The sequence below is a fragment of the Choloepus didactylus genome, chromosome 3 (genome assembly GCF_015220235.1).
Source record: "Choloepus didactylus isolate mChoDid1 chromosome 3, mChoDid1.pri, whole genome shotgun sequence".
Taxonomy (NCBI): Eukaryota; Metazoa; Chordata; class Mammalia; order Pilosa; family Megalonychidae; genus Choloepus; species Choloepus didactylus.
The window spans coordinates 174,097,281-174,124,670 of record NC_051309.1 but is presented as its reverse complement, the minus strand read 5'-3'; the positions used below and the strand labels follow the sequence as shown (position 1 = coordinate 174,124,670).

Sequence of the window (27,390 nt, the reverse complement as noted above, 5' to 3'; positions counted from 1 at the left end):
TTTGTTTTTGTTAGCTCCTGGTGCTCAAGGAAATCTCTATTATATCACCAGCTAGATACAAACATAAGCTAAATTTAGTTTAGATACTAAATCCAGAAGTAAAGCTTTAAAATACTAAAATCTACTGAGTGCAACAAAAGATTACAAGAAAATAAAGTGATGGGAAATGATGGTTCATCCAAAGAAAAAGCATAAAAACCCAGAAACTATCAATGAAGATGGCCAGACATTGGACATACCATAGACTACATAAAAAGAAACATCCTCAATATAATCAAGGAGATAAGCACAGAGAAAGAACTAAAGTTTATCATGGAAACAATGAATGAATAATATGAGAATCCAGTAAAGATATATAATTTTTAAAAAGGAACCAAACAGAAATACAGGACTTGAAGACCATGATAACTGAAATGAAAAATTCCCTAGAGGATTTCAACATTTTGGAACTGGGAGAAGAAAGAATCAGTGGACTTAAAAAAAAAAAAAAAAAAAAAAAAGACAATTGAAACAAGACAGGCTGAGGAGCAGAAAGAGAAAAAGAAGGGAACAGAGTCCAAGAGACCTGTGGGACACAACATGCAGGCCAATATACACATTATGGGAGTCCCAGAAGGAGAAGAAGAGAGAGGGGAGTAGAGGGAATATTCATATATATAATGGCAAAAAAATGTCTCAAATTTAAAGAAGATATGAACATGTGCATCTGAGAAGTCCAATGAAACTCAAACAGGATAAGCTCAAAGAGAACCTTGCTCAGACACTTTAGAATTCTGAAAGCTGCAAGAGAAAAACATCATGTTATGTACAAGGAAGACCCAGTGAGATTAAATGTTGATTATTTTCAGGAACTATGGGGCAGGGAAGGCAATGGGATGAAATATTTAAATTACTGAAAGAAAACAGTTGTCAACCAAGAATTTTATATATGGTGATATTCTATTTCAAAAATGAGATGATTAAGTCATTTCCAGAAAAACAAGAGCTGAGGGAGATTATTACAACTAGAACCTACCCTATAAGCAATGATAAAAGAAGTTCTTCAGACTGAAAGGAAAGCACAAGAGATAGTGGATTGAAGCAGCATAAAGCATTAAAGACCTCTGATAAAGAAAACCATATGGGTAATTATACATGCCAGTACTTTTGCATTGCATTTATTTTCGGTACATAACAGCACCTGTTACTTCTTAGAGGTTCTAAAATGCAAATACATAAAAGAAATGATAAGTCTATGGTTTTTGACTTACAGTGTATAAAGCCATAATTTGTAACAAGAAAAATTATAAGGTAAGGGGATGGAGTGGTATAGGAACAGTATGCATATGTTATTGAAGTTAAATCAATATCAAATTAAATCTGATTATCAGCAATTTAGGATGCCAAACATTAGGCCAATCATAACCAAAACAAAAATAGATGAAAAATATATACAGAAAAAAACAAGATGGACTGTGACATGGGACAATAAAAAAAATGAAATCAAAATGACAGTACAAATTAATGGAAGTCTTCAGGGATAAACAAAGATATGGCTTATACAGACAAATTAGCAAAATGGCAGAACGTCCTCCATTATCAATAGTTATGCTAAATGTAAAAGGATTAAACTTTCCAGTCAAAAGTGATATTCATTGACAGAATGAATAAAAAAGCATGAACCAACTATTTGCTGCATAGAAGAGACTCACCTTAAAATCATAGAAGAGGTTGAAAGTGCAAGAATTGGGAAAAATATACCATGCAAATACTAACCCAAAGAGAGTTGGGTTGGCTATACTAATATCAAATAAAATAAACTTTGTCTAAAACTTTTATGAGGGACAAAGTAGGTCATGGTATACTGACAAAATGGTCAAATCAACAAGAACACATAAACATTTTAAAACATATGCACCTAATGACAGTGCTTTAAAATATTTGAAGTAAATATTGACAGATTTGAAAGGAAAACTGGATAGTTTCTACATTATAGTAGGAGACTTAAATCATCACTCTCAATAATGTATACAACATCAAAACAAATAAGGAAATAGAATACTACAATAAGCTAAAATAGGCCTGATAGATACATATATATATACAGAACACTTAACCAAACAGCAGCAAAATACACATTCTTCTCTAATGCACTAGTATTCGCCAGCATATACCTACCATATGTTGGATCACAAAACAAGTCCCAATAAATTAAAAAATGTTGGAACCCTACAATGTATCTTCTCCAAACTCAATGGAATGAGGCTAGAAACCAATAACAGATTATATGGAAATTAAACAATGTTTTTTTTTTAAATTTACCAATGGGTCAAAGAAGAAATCACAAGATAAATTAGGAAACATCTTGAGGTGAATGAAATGAAAATACAACATACCAAATCTTATGGGATGCATAAAAGGCAGTGCTGAGAGAGAATTTTATAATCCAGATGCTTAGATTATAAAGAAAGATCTCAAAAGAGACCTAACATCACAACTTGAGGATCGAGGAAAAGGAGAGCAAACCCAAACCAGAGTGACAGTAAGAGTGGCTGCCATTTAAAATAAATGATCAGAAGGGATCTGAACTGATCTAAAACCTGAAATCTTTATTCAATAAAATTTTGCTTGTTATCAAAGGTCACATAGTAGTCAACCATACCTGTTGCTATGACAGCCATCCTGAGAGAAAAAAAAATTGCAGAGCTTTTTAGACAATCCTGTCTTAAAATCACAGAAGTAAGACTAAAAGGAATCAGCAAGTAGTGTCCATTACTTCTTTGCCCACTCCATCCAAAAAAAGAAAAAAACAAAAATAGGATAATTAACCTTTTGTTCTCTTGTGTTTTACTTTCAAGTGCTTGATGTATTCACAAACAGTGTGGGTGGAAAAGAAAGGATGGGATAGAAGATGTAAAACTATATTAGTTTTCCTAGTCATCTACAACTCACATATTTACTTGTAAGTTCAGCTCTATGTCATGATATGTAGCAATTCTATTTCCAGATAAATTTCCAATTGTGCTAAAAATATAAGTGAGGGCCTGTCAGACTGGAAAATATGAGTAGGGCCAACTCTGCACCTAGGCCATTAGATAAAAGTTATTGGATACTGTGGTGGTTTGAAGCCGTATGTACTTCAGAAAAACATGTTCTTAAATTCAATCCATTCCTGTGGGTGTTGAACCCATTTTAAGTAGCACCACTTGATGAGGTTACTTCAGTTAAGGCATGGCCCAGGATGGGTGTTAATCCTACTACAGGTGTCCTTTATAAATGGAAGTAAGACAAGGAGAGAAATGCCATGGAAGCAAGAAGCTGAAATCAGTGATACCCGGTAGAGAAGGGAAAGACCAGCAGATGCTGCCATGTGGCAGAGGAGCCAAGGATCAACACACACAGTCAGTCTTCGGAAGAAAGCATCACCTTGATGATGCCTTGATTTGGATATTTTCCTGGCCTCAACTGTGAGCAGATAAATTCCCACTGTTTAAGCCACCCCATTTCATAGTATTGCGTTGAGCAGTCTAGGAAACCAAAGCAGATATCCAGGAACAAGTTATTGTGATCTTCAAGGTTATATAAGGCATCTCTCAATAACTAAAAGACTTTGTAGAGGACACTTATGAAAAATTATAATATAAAAATATTTAGAAACAAAGTTGTAGAAGCATTCAGTAGACACTTTTAATTTCCTGTGTTCCAGATTCTGCCATTATGTGTTAAAGATGTCTTCTCTCAAGAAGCAAGTAGTTACTGTGTACTGCGCATCTACATTAAGTGAAGAACAGTTCTAGACATAAAGACTATAGCAGTAAACCATAATCCCTGCTGTCATGAAACTTAGTGTTCTAGGGAGGAGAGAGAAACTCAAATGAGGGAGCTAATAACTGTAAACTCAAGAATTAAGGAAGACTTCACCCTGGAAGAGATACATGAGCTAGATTCACTGGATGATCCATCCCTATGTGGAAAGGGCACATGGATACATACATGCATGGATAGAAGCTTGAAAATAAGGAGGCTTTTGTGAAACAGTGAGTGGTTTGTGATGAATGCAGTATACAGTGAAGGAAGGAAAGTGAGAAGGAAAAAGAGAACAGGAAGGTTAGCCAAGATTACAAAATCTAATATTTACCCTAATGCATTTAAACCAGAAAGAAGCATGATCTGCTGTATGTTGTAAAATAGCATGCAGACTGAATTTCAGAGTGTAAAAATGGGATCAGTTAGAGTTGTCAGGAGGAAAATAGAAGAGTCAAGGTGAAAGATAATAAGGGCACAAAGGAAGGCTCAGATGATGAGGGTGTAAAGAGGAGAAATATTTGAAAACATAATATAAAATATGCAACCTAGAAAAGATATCCTGGGTCTAGTCTGAGACAAAGGCAGCAGGATTCCTGCCCAAAGAGTGAGAAATAAAGCATTTGTGTGTCATACAGTGACATAAACAGCAGGAGAAAAACAGTCACTAGGAATGGTATTTGTATTTTGGTTAAGACTTAAGACTGTCAGAATGTATAGTAACTTAGAATATTTCTTAAGAAATACTATTATTTTAGAATTTAAAGTTTCTTGTATCTAACCCAGCAACTTACTAAAGTAAGAGTAAGTGTCTTTCAAGCTAGCTAGAGATTATCTAAAAAGGTCTTGTAAGTATCCTTTGATGGTTAGAAGGAAAAGAAAACTAAAAAAACAAAATGAAAACTACATGGGGATCTAGAAGTGATTCCCAAATATCACAATCACATATTTGCATTCTCTCTTAACTGTAGTGTAGTAACTCTTCTTTATGTCATTCTAGACGATCCATGCATTTTCCAATCTATACATTTTCTTACTCTCTATTGCTCAAACCTCCTACATGCCTTCCCTTGTATTTGCTTTCAAATGATAGCTTTGCTTCACTGAGAAAAATGAATGCGTTAGAAGAGTGATTACTCAAGCATCTAGAATTATTCCAAAAATTCTACTTTAAGAGATTTATTTTGAACCCTTTTCTCCTTCTAGCTACTACTCCACTTTCCTGCTCCTCTTTACTGAACAAATTCTCCTCAGAGGAGTTTACTCAGTGTCACCAATCCTCTCCTCTCTTACTCTCTAGCTCACGTGGGTCAGGCTTTCTTCCCCCACTGCTCCAGCCAAACGGTTATTGTCACAGAAGTCACTGCTAACTCTGCATTATCACAATAAAAGATCACTTCTCAGTCCGCATCTTACTTGGCCTGTCAGCAACTTCTGACACAATGTATCACTATCTCCTCTTTGAAGCGTTTTCTTCATTTGGCTTCTAGGATGCTTCTCTCTTGGGGTTCCTCTGAGGAACAGAAGTCACTGCTAACTCCTCATTATTACAATAAAAAATCACTTCTCAGATTTTTTGCTGGTTCCTCTTCATCCACTTGGTCTCTTTCTGTTGAAGCATTCCAGGACTCAAAGTTTGGTCCTATTTTCTTCTCTGTGTGTACTTATTCCCTTAGTGATGTGATCGAGTTTCTTGGCTTTAAATAACATCTATTTGGTGATGATTCCTAAATCTATTTCTACAGACTGGCCCTCTCCCTAACTCCAGATTAGGCTATGCAGCTGTCTATTCAACATTTGTATTCCATGACAACATATATTGCAAACCCAATATATCTAAATCTAAATACCCAATTTCCCTTAACCCCACAGTCTTTTATGTCTCCATTAATATGAAATTATCTTTCAGGTGCTCAAGACAAAAATATTGGAGACATCATCTCTCCCACATTAAAATTTCAATCCTATTGGCTCTATGTGATGGATTGAAGCTGTTACATGCCCTGGAAAATCATGTTCTTAAAAAGTTATTCCAATCCTCTGGGTGCAGAGCTATTGTAAGTAGGATCTTTGGTGAGCAGGATCTTAAGTTGTGACCCACCTTATTCAGGGTGAATCTTAATCCTCTTACTGGAATCCTTTATATGAGGAAGAACTACAGAGAGAAACACACAAAAGTCAAGAGACAAAGGCACCAAACAAAGAGGACGCCACTGAAGCCATAAACCGGAAGCAACAAAACCCAGGAGAGAATGGAGATACCAGTAGATGTCGCCACGTGCATTGCCTTCTGATAGAGGAGTCTGGATCACCAGCAGCTGGTCTTCAGACAGCAGGTATTGTCTCAATGATGCCTTGAATTGGACATTTTCACAGCCTCAGAACTGTAAGCTTATAAGTTAATAAACCTCTATTGTAAAAAGCAAACCCAGTTCTGGTATACTGCATTTCAGCAGCTTTAGTGAACTAAAACACTCTCTGTATAAAACATGTCTAGAATCTGACTATTTCTCAGCACCTTCATTGCTACTATTCTGGTCAAAGCCACCCATCAACTCTTCCATAGTTTATTGCAACAACCTCCAAACAGGTTTTCCCTCTTGCATCCCTGTCCCTCTAGTATTTGTTCTCAAGTAGGCAAGGTGATAATTTTGAAATGCAATTTAGACTATGTCATTCTCAGCTTGAAACCCTCCAATGGCTCCCACCTAACTCAGAGTAAATGCTAAAACCCTTTTACTTGCCACTCTATGACCACATCTCCTACTACCTCCCCTGCCCTGAGCCTGCAAAACCTCCCTGACTTCCTGGCTGTTCTGCAAGCACACCAGGCAATCTCCCATTTCAGGGAACTCCCCTTGCTCCAACCTCTTTCTGGAATGTTCTTTCCCCAGATACCACCATACTTCTTTTTATTAACCTTCTTATAATCTTTATGCAAATATCCCTGTCTCAGGAAACCTTCACTAGCACTTCTGCTTGCTATGCATCCCATCAGCATTCCTTATTTCCTTCCTGCTTTGTTATTATCCATGACACTTTTCTTTGCATATACTATAGAATTTATCGGTCTTTATTTTCTCTGACCACCCAGCAGAATGTTAGCTTTCTGTGGGGAGGGATTCTTGTCACTGTTTTTATTCACTATTGAATCTATCTCACAAAGACCCATTCCCAGCACTTAGAAAGCATTTACTAAATACCTGTAAATTACAATTATTTTCATCTGAGAAAATATTATCAGGCTGAATATTAAGTATAAGGAGCAGTAGCAGGGAGGAGAAGGAGTAAAAAAAATGAGTGTTACTATCCCAAAGCAATAGTAAAGATGAGAAAGTCCCAGGCCTTCTGGTAGCTGCAACCGTTGGAAGGGAATCTACAGTGCTGTCTCAAATGCTAGGCTCCATATCTGGGAAAATGGAAATACAAATTATTTTGATAAATTCCATTTGGATAACCTGATTTTATTTTAAATTCAAACTCTCTCATCAGGTCAATACAAGGTATAATGCCTGTTTTGTATCAGTCTCACATCTTCATAAACTGAAGTATAGAAAAGCTGAGTATTTTATCCAGAATCTCCAAACTGAACAGTAATTGAGCCAAAACCATAAATTATGGTTTACACATTCCTAGACATGTTTGAAATCACTAAATGCTACTTTATAAGACAAATAGATTTTTTAAATATAGTACTTTTCAGTCATTTAGTATTTTCCTTAAAGAATAATGGCATAGGGTTTTTTATATTCTTTCTAGACTATGACTTAAAACCAGAAAAAAATGATAGGCCAAGAGAAGAGCCCAATTACAGCCATTCACAGGACATATTTACATATAACAGATGGCCCAAGTCCTGTTGATTTTGTTTATAACTATTAAGACTCCACAGTGTTAGATGTTTAAACATCTTCTTGCTTCTTTTTGTGCCTGCTTAGTTATTCCCATTAACATCAATAGTAGCTCTAAGATGCATTCAGAGGATGTAGAGTATTTCATAGGATTTTATGACCAATTATGTTATGACTAGTTATGATATTTCCAGTAATGTTGACTATGATGTTATACAAGCCTATTTTCCCAGATAAAAATTTCAAGTAATAAACTAAGGACTGAGGCATATTTTAAATAGAATTACCATTCTGACATGATTAACTTTTCTCTCTTTAGTGTTAAAAGCATCATCAGTCATTTCTTTTGCATTTGGACTAGGGTATCATTACTGTACATCACCTAAATGAAGGCTAAGAAGGAGCACAATAAGATGTAAATACCCCTCCTCTTATGAAAGCTCACTGCCTTCAATATGTATACCCAAGAAGGGCAACCGGTTTCTGCTCTTTAAATTAATTTATTCAGCTACTCCAGACACTGTCAAGTAACCTATAGATAATAATTGCTTCTATGTTTACCAGTTCATTGTTAAGCTTTTTGTAAAGTGCATCTTTGTATTCTTAAAATTAGTCCTTTAGTAACAGAGGCTCTCTTTGCACTTCTTGTGTACATAATGTATAAATGTTGCAACCCTACAGTCACAGCAGTTAAGAAAACATCACAAATATAAAATAACTGAAGCTGGAGGAAACCTAATCAGTTGCTCCTTGTCTGAATTTTCTTCCTGCAGAGTGTGAAAAGTGGGGCTCTCAGGTACTTGCAGGTCCTGAAAGTAATTTCCTCTCATTTCCTGGAGAAGTCCAAATTATTTTCTATCCATCATGCATTTGCAGGAAGGGAACAAAACCTTCATTTTCTCTCTAATTATTTTGACTCTGACTCACACTCTCCACTTTCTATTGGAATCATAATTCACCATGTAAATTAATATGATTCTTTGTGACTTTTACATCTCCTTTTTGAGTTGTTTTGTAATATTTTCTTTTGTTTGTATGGAGGTCAAAAAGGAAGGATCAATAAAACCTGAAACAAGTAAGCTATAAAGAACAAGCTGCACTACTTGTTGGATTAGTGTTATTCTAACAAGGCATATCAACTGAATGTTAAAAATGTTAAATTGTAACAGAACAGAATGAGTTACTAACACTCATTTATCTTGCAAAGAAAATTGAAAGCCTCTTATGTATCCATGTATATATATGAATTCATAAATATACATAGCCAATGGGCTGTCAACTTTAAGGTTTTTAATATTGATTATTCCAACTGTACCAGTTCCAGATGATTTATTGGTACCAGCTCTCACTCGTTTTTTGAAAATGTATCCTGATAAAATTTTTTCAAACTGAGCAATAAACTAGAAACATATATAGTTTCCCATTTTTTCCCATTCTATTTCATTAAAAGTCAGCTGTAAAATCTTTTAGCTTCCTTTTTTTCTAAACAAATAGTCCAAGAGCTTTATTGACGCAGCAGGCACTTTACAATGACCCCAAGCAAGTCTGCCTTTTCTGAGAGGACTGGAAGTCAGCACAAACTCTCAGGTTTTTTCTGTTTCCAGGAAACAAGTTCTCCCTTTTACCACAGGCTTTGGATCTGTATCTACTCAAATTACCCTTCTCCCATTTTAAACAGACAAGGCACATGGGCCAGATCCGCTGGCCAGCCACTCTGGTAGATGGTTAAAAGGACAATCCTGCATTACTCATAGACAGAGGCACAGACTATCAGACCCTGCAAAAGACTTAGGAAACAGTAAGACAATTTCTTCCTCCACCTGCAAAATAATAATTGCCAATACATTTCAGGGAATGCATGTCCTGAAATAGTTTATTTGGGAGTTCCTAGGAAGAGGGTCCATTGTCAATTCCTTCTTCACCAGCCTGTGCACCCAAAATTGTTATCTTTTCAAGGTACCATGATGAAGCAAGTCTTTTTTTTTTTTTTTTTAACAGCCTTTCTTGTTGTAGGAACTCTTATAATAGCCCCTAGTCCTTCTGTTTATCATGCCACTAGAATAACATTGCACTATTTTCTGTGGGTTTCTCAAATCCTTTATAAATGTTCTTCATTACAAGTCAATGCCATTTCTGTCCAGTAACTGCACAGCCTGCTGTATTTCCTTTCTCTTACAATTTGGGAGTACTTTCAGCACCATGCCCTGGGCTCGTTCCTTCAGAGCTGGATTCTAGGAGTTGACAAGAGAGTTCTGCAAGGATGCATGAAACTCCCAAGATGTCTCCTGGCTGCAAGATCCGGTCCACCTCGCTAGGGTCTAACTAGCTCAGCCACCTCCGCTGCCTCTTCTTGCTCATCTATGAGTTTGTTCTCATTAAGTTTGTCGAAGTCCACTTGGCAGAAGTGCGAAAACAGAGTTTTCCTGGCAATGACCTGGGGCTCCGCGCCCACGCAAGCAGCTCAGATAGGTCCCCGACCTCAGCTCAGGCTTTGGCTCACAAGCAAGAAGCTGTTGCTCAGCCGTTTTAGCTTAAATTTAATGCTAGTGAAACCATTTTTCTTAAGGTCTTCGTCCATCTCCATTCCAAGAAGATGACAAAAATAAAAATGTTATCCTGTATTTCCAGACCATTGAGAGTTCTCATTTCCTTTGAGATCTGAAATGAAATGCCCCCTCCCGTATCCACTCATTCATTCATTCATTCATTCATTCATCAATTTCTATGTATTCATTCACTCTATTGACTTTTTCTTTTCCCATTGTTTCTTATTAATGCTTTTCTAAATTGTGAACTCCAACACAAACATATAACAGTGACAACCTTCAAAGCACAATTCAACAAGCAGTCAGAGAGCAAATCTCAAAGAATATCATGGTCACAGCTCCATAACCCCAGCCACTTCCAAGAAAGGTGTAAACTTTCAATGTATAGCTCAACAAGCAGTTATACAGGTATTTTCAAAAATTGTTATGGGTTACTGTTCCGTAGTTTCAGTTGTTTCTTTATTATGCAATATAGGGTATATACAGAAAGCGAAGACTCTCAAAGCACAATTCAACTAGTAGCCACAGAGCAAATTTCAAAGGATGTCATAGGTCACAGTTTCACCATGTCATCCACCCCCCTCCAAGCCATTCCAACACCCCAGCATCCAACAAATATGTATATACATATTTATACAAAGTTTCAGTATTCACAGACCTTTGTTAAATCTTATCTTGTTTGTTGCTATCCCTTCCTCCATTGACTTTTTCAAGTGCCTACTTAAGGCCTTAGTCTCAAGTTTATAGCTTACTGAGAAAAATGACACATAAATAATATATATTGTGAGCAGTAAGTGCCATATGAAAGGAATGAATAGATGCTATATGAACACAAAAGGATGATGTAATTATGCCTGGAAGAATTAAGGAAAGCTATACATGTGATAATATAAGTTGAGCTTGAGGATATTGAGATTTCATAGGTTGCTTTGCTGTTTGACATGTGGTCCTACTCTGCCTTTATACCTAGAAAATGCATGGAGGCTTTCAAGAACAAAATTCTTAAGAAACCTGCAAATTATCTATGAGGATGGGATGTAAAATAAACAGAATGACATAACAGGAAATAAAACCGCCAAGAACTAAGGAAAGAAATTATGAAGGAACTCATGCCATATTAAAATTTTTTTACTTTATTATGTTGGTAAGAAGAAATTTATGAAAGAAAATGGCCTGTTAAATTGGCATTGTTAAAACACTAATCTTGTGGTGTTTTGCCAGATGGACCAATTAGAAAGTCCCTTGGATCATTTTCAGGATGAGGAAAATGCTTAACCAAATGAAATGATTCTAACGATGGCATCCATGTGGAGATATTTATTAGAAAGAGACATTCATGGTGACCTAAAAATATGAATTAATTGGAGAATCCATAGAATACTGCAGTTGAGAGGAAATGAATCAATTATTTATTTACACAGTGCCTTATACTGCAAAAGGTTTTATAACTGCTTAGAAAAATATAAACATGTCATAAAATTTTAAAAGATAAAGAAAACTAAGTAAAGAGTAAAGGAAGGTCAAAATGTAGGGTAAAATCATGGAGAATAAATCATGTATATCCAGGTACTAAAACTGAATATACATTCTCAATACACTTTATTTAAACATAAATTAATTCAATTTTTATTGTTCAGTCTTTGAAGAAACACACTCTCAATTTTTTTCCTAGATACATTACAATGGGTAAGTATGGATAATTTGTATCTTCTAAATTATCTGTAATATGTTTATATATAAATATATATATTCGATTTACTAAATCTGTATTACAGTCATTTGAATTATTTTCCATTCTTAATAGAACATTACATCCCAAAATATTAAATTTTGAAGAAATCATAATCATAGTATCACAAATGCCTTTTAAATCTGAAAAATCAGAATCCCAAAGATGAGGAGTGACTTGCGCAAAGTCTTCCTGCTTGTTAGTGCCAAGTTTACTAAACCTGAAGTTTCAGTGTCAGCATCAAGCAAAGTATAAACCAATTTTATATGGATTCCTTTGGCTTTGGCAAAAAAGAGTTATATGGTAATTTTTCCCCAGCATGGTTTTCTTACTTGAAATTCAAATATATATGAATATACCTCTATACAATTTCATCAGCATACAGTTTGCAAATATGGATGGTCAGCATAATTTTCAAAAGCAGGAACACTGTTTCAGGAATATAAATGTGAAATAAGATAGAAAAGAACAAGAATAAAGAATTTTTCAGCAAAACTTAGGAGGGTAAGGGACACTGAGGTAAAATAAAATAATACCCTTAGGCCTACTTTCCCATTTTACTTAGATCTAAGTTCCCATTTAAATTAGAACATGCGTATGTCACTTTCTCATTTGTATCTTGACAGGACTAATTACGAGCATGGTGAAGGCTCTTTGGATATCAAGGAGAAATGCCAGTGTAGCTATGAACAGCAGATGTAAGAGAGTGACTCAGCAGTTTCCCAACTAAAAAGTCATGTTACTCTGAGACCACAGTTAACATGGGTCAAACATTAGGAAAGCATTGAATATTTAAATATAGAAACAGTCACTGTTTCCAAAAATCCTCTTATGAAAACTCATCTATGAATTAAAACAAATTTACAAGCAACTTATTGAAACCATAATGTAGGCCCTATAAATAAATATATGATAAAAAACTATACAATTCAATACAATACATAATAAGATGCAAATATATAATTGTTAATTTTACTGGCTGTGTTTGTGAAGACAAATAAATATATTCAAACTTTCACAGGTACTCTACAAACCTGTGCTTCTCCTCTTCCCTACTCCAACCCCTATCCCTTAGCAACTTGAACACTGAAAAGGGTTCTGTTCTTGCACAATGAGCTGCATGAAATGAGAACTCAGAATTAAAACCCCATTTTGGGATGGGATGTTAAGAATGTAAGTATTCTTGGAGGATCTAAGATTGCAGCATAGAGAGGAGTGCAAGCTAAGTAGTCTTCCTGGAACAACTAAAGAAAACCAGAAACAACTAGTAAATAATCTGGAATAACTGCAGGGGGACAAACGTGACCGTCCATTCATCATACACCAACTTGAATTGGGAGGAATGCCCGAGATCACAGCATAAAATCTGTAAGTAAAAACTGCGGATCCAAAATGGGAGATCTCTCCCCCACAGCCCAAGCTACAAAGCCTCATGGTGCCAGAGAGAAGCTCTCTCCCAGCAAGTGAATATAGCTCATCTGAGCTCCAACTGGGATTTTAATTAGCAAGTGTGAACTGCTCACTATGAGGTACGAGTCCCAAATAAGTAGACAGAGGCTTTGGATGATGACTGACCTTGGGGAGCCGGAGGGTCACCTTGGACTAACTCTGTTCCTTTTTCAACTCAGTGGAGAAAGCCTCAGCCATTTTCAGTTCCCAGTTCTGTGACCCAGACAAGGGTATAGCACAGGCAGAGAGAGACCATTGAAATGCTAATAACCTCCCCCAGGGGGTCTATCTTCTCTAAGAGGAAAGGGGTGCGGCCCAGCTCTACTACCTGCCTTTCATTCAGAACTTACACCAGTCAAGAATTATAGGCTAACAGGCGCCACTTGCTGGGCAGAAAAGCACAGTGACTGGAGGCATCAGAGGGTGTACCAATTTTCTAAGACACACCCTCAGGGAAACTGGATACTGAATATCTTCCTTCTGGGACCTTAGCCCATTCTGGTCTGGGGAGGCCTGATTGGGATAACCAAGGAAATCATGCCTAGACAACAGAAAACTACAACCTACATTGAGAAAAATGAGGTTATGGCCCAGTCAGGGGAACAAACTTGCACTTCAACTGTGATGCAGGAATTGAAACAACTAATAATAAGTGAATTCAACAAGTTTACAGAAGATATGGCAAAAGAGATGAACCATATAATGAGAACACTGGGCGTACATAAGGCAGAAATTGAAAGTTCAAAAAACCAACCGGCAGAATCTATGGAAATGAAAGGCACAACACAAGAGATGAAAGACACAATGGAAACATACAACAGCAGATCTCAAGAGGCAGAAGAAAACACTCAGGAACTGGAGAACAAGGCACCTGAAAGCCTACACACAAAAGAGCAGATAGGGAAAAGAATGGAAAAATACGAGCAACATCTCCGGGAACTTAAAGACAAAATGAAAAGCAAGAATTACATGTCACTGGTGTCCCAGAAGGAGAAGAGAAGGGAAAAGGGGCAGAAGCAATAATAGAGGAAATAATCAATGAAAATTTCCCATCTCTTATGAAAGACATAAAATTACAGATCCAAGAAGCACAGCGTATCCCAAAGAGAATAGATCTGAACAGGCCTATGCCAAGACACTTAATAATCAGATTATCAAACATCAAAGATAAAGAGAGAATTCTGAAAGCAGCAAGAGAGAAACTATCTATCACATACAAAGGAAGCTTGATAAGACTATGTGTGGATTTCTCAATAGAAACCATGGAGGCAAGAAGGGGTGATATATTTAAGATACTGAAAGAGAAAAACCACCAACCAAGAATCCTATATCTGGCAAAACTATCCTTCAGATATGAGGGAAAGCTTAAAATATTCTCTGACAAACAGACAATGACCGAGTTTGTGAACAAGAAACCTGCTCTACAGGAAGCACTGAAGGAAGCACTGCAGACAGAAAGGAAAAGACAGGAGTGAGAGGTTTGGAAAACAATTTTGGGAGATAGTAGTACAGCAATGTAAGTACACTGAACAAAGATGACTGTGAATATGGTTGAAAGAGGAAGGCTGAGATCATGTGGGACACCAGAACAAAAGATGAACAATAAAGACTGGGACTGTGTAACTCAGGGAAACCTAGGATGCTCAGCGATTGTAATAAAATGTACAAATATGTTTTTACATGAGGTAGAACAAATGAATGTCAACATTGCAAGGTGTTAAAAAACAGGGTGGGATTGGGGGGAAAATACAATCAATGCAAACTAGAGGCTAGACTTAACAGAAACATTGTGTTATGCTTCCTTTAATATAACAAGGGCAATATACCAAAGCTAAATGCATATGGGGGTGTGGGGAATAGGGGAAGGGTATGGGACTCCAGGCATTGGTGATGTTGTTTGACTCTTATTCTACTTTAGGTTAATGCTATCTTTCCTTTTGTCACCTTCTAATTACCAAGTTTTTTTGTTTGTCTGTTTGTTTTTCTCTCTTTCTCCTGCCTTTTTCTCTCACCTCTCTGCCTTCTTTGACTCTTTCTCCATCTTTGTGGAAGAAATGTCCTTATATAGAGCATGGCAATGGTGCTCAATACATAAATACATGACTATATGAGGAACCAATGATTGTTTACTTAGGACAGAATGTACAGTGTTTGAACAAAACCATCTTAAAAGAAATGGGTTGATGAAGAAAGCTTGAGGGCACTATATTGAGTGAAATAAGACAGATACATAAAGGCAAATATTGCAGGGTCTCACTGATATGAACTAATTATAATATGTAAACTCATAGACATGAAATACAAGGTACCAAGACATAGGACGAGGCTTAAGAATGGGTAGCGGTTGCTTATTATGAGCAGAATGTTCAACTAGGGTGAACTTAAATATTTGGAAATGGACAGGGGTGATGGTAGCATGTAATGAGAATAACTGATAGTGCTCAAAGGTGTGTGAAGGTGGTGGAAAGGGGAAGCTCAGAGTCACGCATGTCACCAGAAGAAAAGTTGGAGGTTAAAAGATGGGAATGTATGAAACAGTGAATCTTGCGGTGGACAATGTCTGTGATTAACTGTACAAATATTAGAAATTTCTCTCTCAAACCAGAACAAATGTATGTCAGTATAACTAAAGGTTAATAATAGAGAGTCATATACGGAAAATATATATACCTGTTGCAAACTATATACTACAGTTAGTAGTATTTTAACATTCTTTCATCAACAGTAACAAATACACTATACCTATGAATCGATAATGGAGGGGCGGCATGGTTAGGGGTATGGGAGGATGAGAGTCGTTTTTTTTTTTTGTCTTTGTTTCTTTTCTGGAGTAGTGAAAATATTTTAAAAATTGAAAAAAAAATAATTGTGTTGATGGATGCATGGCTGTATGATGGTGCCATGGGCAACTGATTGTACATTTTGGATCTTTGGATAGTTGTATGTTATCTGAACAATCTCAATAAAAAAATAAAATAAAATAAAAAGAATGTAAGTATTATTACCTTTCTTTTAACCATCACTCATTTCAGATTCTTTTTCTCATTTAAAATATGCAACACTTGAATTCTTCTGCCTTTGGAATAAATGAATATGGGATAAGCATAAGCAAGTAAATTTATTTCTCTCCTGTTAAATCATAACCAATCATCAGAATGGAGTAAACTCAAGTCTCAGCAAGACAAAGTCAGCATCCAGTGTGCCCCTTCAGCTGAGTTTTGTTTTTTGGTACAGAACTCTACACTTATGTTGGTAATATCTACTAATAAATCAACTAATACATCAAATGAGACCATCAAAAACATGCCCTGGGGATCCCCACCCCAATCAAGATGGTGGAGTGAGCTTCAGGGCTCTGTTTGCCCACAGAACTTTGAACAACCAGCAAGAACTGGCAGAAACATCTTTCTCAGCATTCCAGAAAGCAGTTAGAGGATGGCAATAACAGGGTGGACACTGAACCAGGAGAGGCTACTTAAAAGTAGTAGGATCTCCTGGGGCCCCATCTGGCCCCTCTCCCACCCCTCACGGGCACTCTGCCTGCCTGTGCTCCCAGTGCATGACCCCCTGGTCCTGGTTACCCTTGTGCACATACAGGGATTATGTATGTCTGGCCCAATCTGTCTAGCAGTGAACTAAGGAATTCACTGTCTCAGAACCCAGAACTTGCCCTGTATGTAGAAGGCAACTCTCTGAGCTCTCCTACCCAACACTGTGAGAGAGCAATAAAGTTGTGGTGCCTACAGCAATGTGTTGTTGGCTGTAGGACATACAGGGCAGTTCCTGGGACTGTAAACAGTCTCATTGTAAACAGGGGATCCCCAGGGCCACACATACATGCCTAAGAGAAGATGCTTGTGCAGACAGGATCAGGGAACCCCTACATTTTGGCCAGGAGGTATTCTCTAAATTCTTTGCATGGATAAGCCATGAAGGAGAACACTCACACAGATCAATCCCCAAGGACTGGCAGAGATGTTTTCTATTCTTTTTTTTTTTCCTGTGTTTTTGTTGTTGCTATTGCTGTTAGATACTGGCAATCAAGGAAAGCTCTGTCATAACACTAGCTGGGTACAAGCCTAAGGAACAGATGCCTAAGAAATAACACATGAAAATATCAAGATGTCCAGGTTTCAACAAAATATTATAAAATATACAGAGAAATGGGAAGTGATGGCCCAGGCAAAGGAGAAGATTAAAACATTAGAAACCATCATTGAGGAGGATCAGACCTGGGACATTCCAGACACAGACTTTTAAAAAATGGTCCTAAACATGCTCAAAAAGCTAAAGGAAAATATGGAAAAAGAACTAAAGGAAATCAGGAAACTGATAGAGATGAACAGAAGAAGAATATGAATAGAAAGATGGAAATTATAAAAAGAAACCAAACAGAGCTGAAGGCCACAGCAATAGAAATGAAAAATTTCCTAGAGGGATTCAACATCAGGCTGGAGCTGACAAAAGAAAGAATAAGTGAATTTAAAGATAAGGCAATTGAAATCCTCCAGTCTGAGGAGCAGAAGGAAGAATGTACAAAAGTGAATAGAGCCTGAGGTACCTGTGGGATACCTTCAAGCACACTAATATACACATTGTGGCAATCTCAGAAGAAAAAGAGAGAAAGGGGCAGAGAGAATGTGCAAAGTAATAATGGCAGGCAGCTTCCCAAATTTAACAGAAGACATGAATATACACATCCAAGATGCTCAACAAACTCCAAACAGGATAAACCCAGATAGACCCATGCTGCAGCACACTATACGCAAACTGCCAATGACAAAGGTAAAGAGAGAATTCTGAAAGCCACAAGAGAGAAGCAATATGTCATGTACAAGGAGCCTCAATAAGATTATCTCTGGTAAGGGTAATGACCATGGTAAATGTAAATGCCAGTACTATCATATTTTTAGTTTGTAACTCCACTTTTTACATCTCACAGGATATGAAAGGCAAATGCATAAAATGTAAGGCAAAATCTGTGGGTTTGGGCTCATAATGTAAAACATGTAATTTGTGACCAGAACTACATAAAATTGGGGGGACAGAAAGGTATAGGAACATGGTCTGTGTATACTGTTGAACTTAAACTGGTATTAAAGTAAACAAGATTGTTACAGACTTAGGATGTTAATTTTAAGCCCTTGTTTATCACAAAGAAAATAATGGAGAATGTGAAAGTTTATAGAGGCATAAATTTGAGTAGAGGTTGCCAGGGGCAGGGGCAGGGGAACAGGGAGTTAATGCAAAATGACTAGGGTTTTGTTTGGGGAGATGGAAAAGATTTAGCAATGGGGGTTTGTGACAGTACCACAACACGGTGAATGTGATTAACCCCAATGAATGCTGTGCTTAGAAGTGGTTGAGATGGTGAATTTTATGTAGGATATGTGTTCCTGCAATTGAAAAAAAAAGAGCAACTAAAGAGGCAATGGCAATTAAAGGCAATACATGATCCTGGGATGGGATCTAACAAGGGAGGAAAGAATTCTGAAAGGCTTTAAAGGACATTATTGGGTTAACACCCCTTTTCAACATGAACAGGTTAGGGTGGTCACTGCCTAGACATCCCTGAAGATTGGAAAAGTGATTAAACTAGAGGAAGGGGTAGCAACAGACAAGATGGAATTTAACAGAGGATTACAAATACTGAATCTTTATATAATTATTTTTTTCTTAGTTGCTAGATATTAGAACAGCTAGAAGGAAAGAACTGAACTGGTGCAACTGTAACCCATAACAGTCTTTGAAATTTGCTGTATAACTTAAATTTTACTTTGAAAGTTATCATCTTTTTGTATATATATTATTTCAGAATAAGGAAATAACTGAACCTGTAGAACTGATACTGTGGCAACTTGTGTGAGCAAACAGGCCTGCAGATCTTTGGTGCACAGCAGTCTGCGTGACCTAGGCAGCTAAATGTTTAACCTATTGTCTTTGTAAGCCAGTAAGGAGAAAAAGGGTAAATTGACCTTCAAATGTAACTTTATGGGAAGCAGGCAGGAATAGTCTCACAAAAAGAGCAAAATGTAATTGTTCAAATGTTATTCTAGTCCTTCCTGCACCACTCCTCAGGTCAGAGTGACCTATTCCTGCTTCTATGCTCCCCCCACCCTTAGGAATGTCTTTGTCTAAAACCTTTATAAAAGGGCTTGCTGTTCTCTGAATCACCTGGTGGATTTTCCCTGTGAAAGCTGTACCTGCCCAGCAGCAAGAGAAAAGCCATTTGAATTCTGCCTCCTTGTGAGTAAGCCCCAAATAAAGTTCATGTTTCAGGAAATGCTGGGTGTTCTCTTTAGTCTTTTGACTGGTAAAGCCCCCTCTGGCTGTGACAGTTACCCATAACATTCCTTGAAATTTGCTCTCAAACTACTTATTAAATCACATTTTGAAAGTTATCACTTTATGTATCTATGTTATAATCCACAATAAAAAAATGAAAAAAAAAAATCCTCAGAATAAAATGAAAAAAAACATGTTCTGCTTAAAAAGGGGAAGGGGGGGCATTATTGGAGCCTATGAAAAATGGAATATAGACTGTAAGTGTTATAGCAATGTTAAATTTCTTGAATTTGATAACTGCACTCAAGGGGAATATATTAGTAAGTATCCTTTACCTTAGGAAAGAGTTCAAGGATCATGATGTATATGACCTACATGCAAGTGTTCAGTAAATGGATTCATAAATAGACAGACAGACAGATGCATAGATAGATGGGTTGAGAGAAGGATGGATAGATAACTAGAATGATACCACAAATGTGTCAAAATGTTAAAATTAGTGGATCCAGTATCTGGGGGATAAGGGTATGTTGGAGTTCTCTGTATGGGGTTTGTATTGTTTTTGTAACTATTCTGCAAATTTGAAAGTAATTCTAGATAAAAAGTTTTAAAAAAAATCAGTGCTGGGTTGCAAGTATTCTAAAATATTCAGAATAAGTTTAAAGAGTGTTAGGAAAATTGTAATAATTACTCCTAGTGCAACCATATCACTATTTTATTATATTAGTAATTTTGTTCCATCTTCTTGAGGTTTTGCTGATTCTCAAATCTTTAGCCACTAGAAAATAAGAGGAAAAAATCAATCTCCTAAAACATGTTTCAACTTTGCAAAGGATATAGGGATGTAATCCATGACACTAAGGCAAACATAGAATGAAAATTTGGCTTTTTCTTTATTTGTTCTGAGAAGTTTTCCCTTATCTTGGCTGTGGAAATGTTATCAGAGTAAATGACCATTAAATGTAAGTTTCTCTGTATACTTATTAAATTTTAAACTGGAGGAGACTTGAAAGATCATCTGGTGACTAATTTATCTTCATTTTACAGATGATAGGTCTACACATTTAAATTTCTATTCACTATCTCTAAGAATAAAATTAAAGAAAATAGATGTTCATGCTGAGTGATATCTTGACTCAACTGGCAGTCCTTAAACATCAAAGGCAGTGCTAGATATACATTTACTTATCTTTTTATAGGAAAGTTGCAACTATTGAGCATTACAGAGCATTTTAAGATTGACACTAAAGCAAATAAACAAACAAATAACACTTAACCTTCTCCTCTTATAATAGGAAACAGAATTGAGATAAGAAAAGAGGCAATGTGCTAATTACATATTCTATCACTCAGCAATAAATTTTATTCTACAAAAAAAATAAGTACTTACATTTTTCCTTTGAGTGAAGCATTTCTTCTACTAAAATTCTAGTATTCATATCCTCATTTTATTTCTCTTTACCTATTGCTAGTGCACATAATCAAAGATATTGCCATGGAATATCAAAGAAGAATTCTCTGTTGTCAACAGGGGAGATGTTAGGAATCATAGAACAAATAACTGGAATTTTTTTCAATGTAAGAGAATATATTGATGTCATAAAAATGTTTCTCTTGAGAGTTTAAACTGCAGCAATCAACAGCTGCCTCATACATTTGTATTGTACATGTTAACAATCCTTGCAAAATTGACAAGACTTTTAACCTATAGAAAAGATCTTAGTTTTTACAGCCTGACCAAAATTCAAGTATAATACAGTTTATAGTAGAATTATGGTCATATGAAAAAAGATGAAAGTGATTATTAAATATAATATGTTGATTTTTCTTTCTAATGAATGTCCTGGAATATCATTTAACATAAAATGTCATGTGAACACAGTGCTCAAATGTTTGTTTCTGAGACCATTCTCCAATAAAAGGAACCAGGGGTCCTTGGAGAAATCTCTGATTTTAGGACTAGGACAGAATATATATACAAGATGTGCTTGGAGCATCTTGTAGTACCATAAAGTAAGGAAGTGCACAAAAGCAAAAGGGTAGAGGTATGTGAGAGGGACACAGAAGCCAACTGAAAGAGCCACCAGTAGCCAAAGATAGAACCATCTGAGCAAGAAAATAATGTGTTGTTGTATTATTACCCAAAGTATACAGTAAATATCCATGAGTCCATAATGATATGAGTCAATGTTGAATATATAAATAAAAGATAGAGAAGAGACAGTACACCTCATGCAGAATTCCAAATAATTTATTTAGATATTGCCCTCTCAAAGAGGTTGAACATAACTCCTTACTCCTTATGTATGAGCCACACAGTGACTTGCTTCCGAAGACTACAGTATGGAAAGAGGGAAAGTAATTGTACAATGGAGAAACCTGAAAAACACTGCCTCAGTCAGATGATCAAGGTTAACATCATCAATAACTCTTATTGAAAGCATGTGCTATTGATTTGATGAGAATGACATTTCATCTCTGTGGTCTTCCTCTTCATAATCCATGACTCCAGTCTAACCAAGAAGAAAACATCAGAAAAACAAAAACTGAGGAACATTCTATAAAATACCAAATCTGCTCAAATCTGTACAGTACTGCTCAAATCTTGTCAAGGTCATCAAAAACAAGGAAATCTAAGAAACTGTCACAGTTAAGAAGAGCCTTAGTAGACATGATGACTAAATCTAATATGGTATCCCAGATGGGATCCTAAACAGAAAGATTGCTAGGGAAAAACTAATGAAATCTGAATGAAGGATGGATTTTAGCTAATAATAATTCATCAATATTGGTTCATTAGTTGCAACAAATGTACCATAGTAATGTAAGATGCTAACAATAGAGGAAAATAGATATGGGCTATAGGGAAACTCTGTAGTATCTTTGCAACTTTTCTGCACATCTAAAACTATGCTATAATAAAAAGTTTACTTTTAAAATAATCATGTGAAATGGTTCCTGTAATTTCACAATGGTAAATTCCTATTTTATGCGGAAACAACTTTAAAATGTTTAAGTTACTTTAACTAGAGCAAACCATATCTTTGCTTCCCTACAGGTAAAACTAAAGAACACATTGTAACAATTTATAATGAATTTTTCATTCACCAAGAATTTATTGAACACCTAATGTGACATTCTTATCTATTGACTATAATAATACACTGTAGACTGTTGACTAGCATAATAATAACATCTGACATTTAGTGAATAGTAAAGATGAGTACAGTGCCAGCCACTTTCCATGCATTAACTTATTTAATCATAACAAAACAAAGTTTTTGCATATGGAAAGCACAAAAAAGCTACAAGAAGTATTTGTGATTCTCAGTTTTATGAGAAGGATAATAGATAATGGAAAGTCTAATAGAATCAGCAACAGAAAGAGAAAAACAGCTGGAATCACAATTTCAAGCACGTCAAATCTAGGTCTCTTTTATCTCCATAACTTTTGCCACAGATACTTCTGTTTTAATTGCAAGGAAAAATAAACAGGTATAACAGAATTAAGGCTTCAGGCTTGTGATTTGAAGCTTCTGTTTCCTGGTGAAGATGACATGATTCACCTTTATACTGACAGGATGGAATGCTTTTTAAAGATCAATAGTCTAAGAGTTTGTCCAGGTTGTTTATGAAGTACTTCATTAAAGTCAATGATTATCAGAATCCATGAAGATATATAAATGCCAAAGTAAAGTTTATTTATCCAAATATGCTCTGTTCATTCATTCTAAGGCCTGTAATACTTTCTTAATTTTAAGAGTACAATCAACAGAAAATAACCCTAGTCTCAGCCCAGAGCACCTTTAAATATTGTCATAATTATCAGGGGAAACCTTGGAGAGCACATACAAACTTGAGCAGCAATAATTCAGTCAGTTGTATATAAATTTTACCAGATACTCTCTGTCAAATCTTCTTCTATGATTTTAAGTTATACAGTGGTGATAAGAACTTCATAAACAAACCTTATTTTTAGGCAGGTTTATTTTTAGACTGGCTAGAAATAAAGTGTTTTTGTTTCCCTAAAATAGGGACATCCTTCTTTAGCCCAACAGAGATTAGAAATGAGGAGAAAATTAAATGATATATCCAAAAGCCCTCTGTAAGTTGGAAAATACTGCAAAGTCATCTTGGTATTACAGTTTCTTGCCCTAGATTGAAACAGGAAAATGAACTCCCTTTGATCTCCATTAGTGAAAAGGCATATTTACCTCCTAAGTGTATGGCAAGTAAATTATGCCATAGCCTGTAGAGTAACCCAATAACTTGGTTGTAAATGTACAAATCTAATTTTCCAGCTGATTGGCAGACTTTTAAAATTTTTATTGAATTATATTTATACAGAAAAGTGTACATGTTATAAGTTAAGTTTTCTGAAATTGAGTACACCCATGTAATGCACAGCCACAGCAAACATCACTACATTACTGGAAATCGGAAGTAATAAGCCCCTCTAATGTCCTTTTCAGTCACTGCTCTAGGGGTAACCACTATCTTTACTTCTAACAGCCTAGGGTTAGTTTTACCTGTTTTGGAACTTAACAGGACTCATACAATATGCAGTTTTTTGTATCTGGCTTCTCTCACTCAACAATTATATTTATGTGATTCACCCATATTGTTAGCTGCATTTTAGATTGTTCATTCTCATTGCTGTATGGTATTACAATGTGTGAGAATACTAAAATATATTTACCCATTCCTCTCTTAATGGCTGTTTGAATAGCTTCCAGTTTAGAGCTAATACAAATACTGCTGTGATGAACATTCGACTACATGACTTTTGGTGCTTATATGGGCAAGTTTCTGTTGGATTTATAGGTCTTAGATTATTTATATGTTGCACATTAATGCATATTGCTGTCAGTTTTGGACAAATAGAAATTCAGGTAAATGTCCCAGAATACTTTCGTTTACAAATAAAATCTATTCCAAAAGAAGGAAAGAGAGAAAGAGTAAGGAAGGAAGGAAGGAAGGTAGGAAGAAAGGAAGGGCAGACCTCTGAACTCTTTGTTGAGTACCAAGTAAAAAATATGTCTGAAAAACATATCCAAATAGGATAAAATAATTTTCAATATTTTCATATTAAAATAATCTCATTTGAGGCTAATCTTCTAATGATTGACTTTCAAGAAATTAATTTAATAGTATAGGTGATATAGTCTCAATTTTGACTTTCCAGTCTTAGCCACATGTCAGAATAACAGACAGCATACTCTGTAGAGAAAATTGACTTAAGTAAGTCAGGTATAAACATAGATTCTTAGAGAGAAAAAATATTTAATATAAGAATTTTATCTTACTTATTGCCTATGTGGACAGGCAAAGTGTTCAGGGTTTTCTAAACTATTCCTTTGTGATAAAACAGACTCCAAATATGCAATATGAGTTGCACCACTTCTCTAAGCCACTTGCACTCAATGTGCTCTTATATTACTTGTCAATTAGAGAATTCCATGTTTCTTCAGTGACATAATTGTGTTTTCCATTTGTTCACTGTACTGTGGTAAATTTTTCATTTTTTACACAAGGACAGGAATCATCAAAAAAATATTGTAATGTGACTTCGAAAATTCTTTAATAAGTTAAATGTTGCCCATGTGCAGTTATTCTCTTGTTAAGGAAATTACAGACACCTATTAAGCAGCCACGGCTCAGACCTTACCTTCCCCAACCTCCTTCTCTGGGAAAGTAAGATATATAAACACCAGATAGTTAAATATGTTAAGTGGCCATGCTCTAGTCTTCAGTTACCCACACCTCTTTTTCTTTTGTGTGCCATTCCATAGCCAGGGGAGAAGTGTCTAACGAAAAATCCGGCCAGACTTTAAACCCAGAAACCAGTAACAAGCAGCCCCAGAAGCTAATCGAGGCAGGAATTCTCAGTGGTGCCCCCTCCCTGCAAGGTGGATAAAATCACACTCACTCTCTGTAGACTGGTCTCTCTTCTGCAATAGGAAGTGGGGCATGCGGAGCTGCCATTTACCGACCCTGACCAGAGCAGTTTTGGCCACCCCTGGAGACTGGCCACCATGGGCTTTCTTCCCCAATTCTTTTGGACTTTTTGTGCTGTATAAGTAAGAAAGAGGTTATTTGCCCTTCTGGACTTTTTATGCTATTCAAGTAATAAGGAGACCCTTTGCTGAAAATTTCTGTTGTGCCCTGAGTCTGTGTTCCCACAACACACTGCTCTAGCAACTCACTCCACAGCACTGTTCTAACTATAGACTAATAAATAAAAGGTGTGTTGATTTCCAAACATTTTGTTTCATTTTATGGAATTTTAAATGATCAGATAATCAATTACAAATATTGAAATATGATAAAAGGTTTTCTATAATGCTTTGCCTACAAATTACAAAATTCATCTATAGTATCTCAGTGACCATTTCACATGCCAATCAGAGCATACTGATCTTCAAATCATGGCATATATATAATTGGATATAATGTATAAGAACATCTCCACTAATGACGGCATACATTTAAAAAAATATATCGAAAGTTGTCAGCACTACAATCTGTATCTAAATATGTATGTTTATGTAGGTATGCATATAAATATGTATACTTACACATTCTACTGCAGGTAGATTATATGTTTGTACATTGTATATATTCAATAAATTTTAACATTATTAGTCATTCAAAAAATATTTTCAGTTTTCTGTTAAGTTCAATGCACTATGTAACACATTTGAAGGATGACAGGGTTGAGTATGAATAATATATGTTAAGACATGCACACAAGTGACATAAATTACAAAATGATATGAGCCATGAGAAAGGTTCAGAAAATAACTTAGTGAAAGAAGAGATCATCAGTGTGGGGGGAGGACAAGGAGTGTTGTATTTTACAGAGGATGAGGAGCACAGGTTGAAACTGAACTTGCGAACATGTGAGAAGGGCACTATGGGCAGAAAGCACACCACAAGCAAAGGCATAGGGCTAGGGCAACAGATGGTCAGCAGCTATGCTCAATTGGGGTAGAAAGTGTGTAGAAGGGAGGAATAGAAGATGATGAACGATTCCAACCTGGTTGAGTTTGTCACCTTAATGCCAGGTCCTAACTAGGAGGAATATTTCCACAGTCACTTATTTCTCTGAATCTCTCTTCGTTCATCTGTAACATTAGGAGGTTGCACTAGATCAATAGTTTCCAAATACAAATGTAAGGAACCCCAGGTCTAAATTCATTTTATGGATAGTATGTGCTATTTATTTAATTTTATGCACATATAAACCCTTTTCACTTAATGAGGATATGTTTTTCCATCCAGGAGACAAATATGTTTGAGAAAATAATGCCACCAAATTCTCTGTTAAAATGTATATTTTTAGAGGTAAAAGTAGTATCTTTTTGGATAACATACTATTTTACTTGGAGAAAAATCAATAAAAGGAAATCTGAACATAACATAAATAAATAGAGAAATCAGAGAGAAGTCTTGGAAAAAATGTATATATATGAAAACAAATTAGATGATATTCTTAGAAAAAATACTTGTATTTACAATAACTAGGATAAAAAAGAATCCTTACACATATCGTAAGCAAGGTATGTATAATATCTATACGAAACAAAAGTTTAAACTCTTTTGGTCAAAGCAAAAGCAGTCAAAGCAGTCACAGTTCAGGAAAACAACCAGAAAGTCACACTCCATTCTTGGGTATGTAGTCTCAACATCATAAACATGTGACTATTTCCTTTGAAAAAAACCAGCAGGACTATCTTTGAAGCTA

At 35.9% G+C, this 27,390-nt stretch overlaps 1 pseudogene; it reads right to left on the bottom strand.

Annotated features, from left to right (window-relative positions):
- Nucleotides 1–9,585: 9,585 nt before the first annotated feature.
- LOC119530544 overlaps nt 9,586–27,390 on the bottom strand; it is a 42,102-nt pseudogene continuing 24,297 nt past the window's right edge.